Raw genomic sequence first — 254 nt, 5'->3', positions numbered from 1 at the left:
TCCAGGACAGCCAGGGCTACACAGAGAAACCCTGTCTCGGAAAAAACAAAACAAAACAAAAAGAAAAGAAAAGAAAGAAAGAAAGAAAGGAAAAAGAAAAAGAAAAAAATTATTCAAATGTTGGTCAATTGGTAAAGAATGATGTGTGATACACCTATACAATAGAATATTATACAATCACAGAAAGATATAAAAATACTGACACATAAGGCAACATAGATGAACCCTGAAAATAGAACAAGGAACAAAAAACC

This window comes from Mus caroli, chromosome 7 (genome assembly GCF_900094665.2).
Source record: "Mus caroli chromosome 7, CAROLI_EIJ_v1.1, whole genome shotgun sequence".
Taxonomy (NCBI): Eukaryota; Metazoa; Chordata; class Mammalia; order Rodentia; family Muridae; genus Mus; species Mus caroli.
The sequence above is the reverse complement of the archived record's forward strand: the minus strand, read 5'-3'. Positions refer to the sequence as shown.